The sequence below is a fragment of the Penaeus monodon genome, chromosome 24 (assembly GCF_015228065.2).
Source record: "Penaeus monodon isolate SGIC_2016 chromosome 24, NSTDA_Pmon_1, whole genome shotgun sequence".
Lineage (NCBI taxonomy): Eukaryota > Metazoa > Arthropoda > Malacostraca > Decapoda > Penaeidae > Penaeus > Penaeus monodon.
The window spans coordinates 18,939,858-18,940,525 of record NC_051409.1 but is presented as its reverse complement, the minus strand read 5'-3'; positions in this window follow the sequence as shown (position 1 = coordinate 18,940,525).

Below are 668 nucleotides of genomic sequence, written 5' to 3'. Positions count from 1 at the left end.
TTGTGTGTAAATTTGAGTGTGGGCGAGTGTCTGTGACTACGTGATGATATGTATTTGCGTGGGCTTTTCACTCATCATGCTATGCCTCAACCTACTTTCCACAAATATATATTTATAAATCTATTTTACTCAGAACTCTTATGATAGCTGACCTTTAGGAAAACTCGTGTATGCAGAAGCTAATGTTCTCATGCACCTAACTATTCAGATATTAGTCGTCTTGCTGTATTAAAAAGTACAAAAATCCAGGCCAACCATGTCATATATCACAGCGCTCAATCAGTAATGCTAGCTATCGAGCGAGTTGCAACATGTCACTTCTTTTCAGTATTCTAGACTTGGCAGCAGGAAAGTAATACCTTATTTTTAAGGGTATTTGGCACGTCATGTTATTAGCAAATAGACTCATTCACTGCAACATTTTATTTACGGTGAAATGCAACACACGAATTGATAACATCTTGACCTTTGCAACATTGCTCTTCATCACCAGGGCTACCAGTTCGCAGTCTGTTCACGAAATGTGTTTGCGCGGGGTTGCCGCTTCGCCGCTCCCACGCCCTGTCTGTGACGTCACGCTATGTGCCCTTGCTGTGACGTCATGGTTGCTACACAGTGTGCAGCGCTTCGTTCATGCTCTAATGAAGAAGGGGGGGGGGGCATTAATA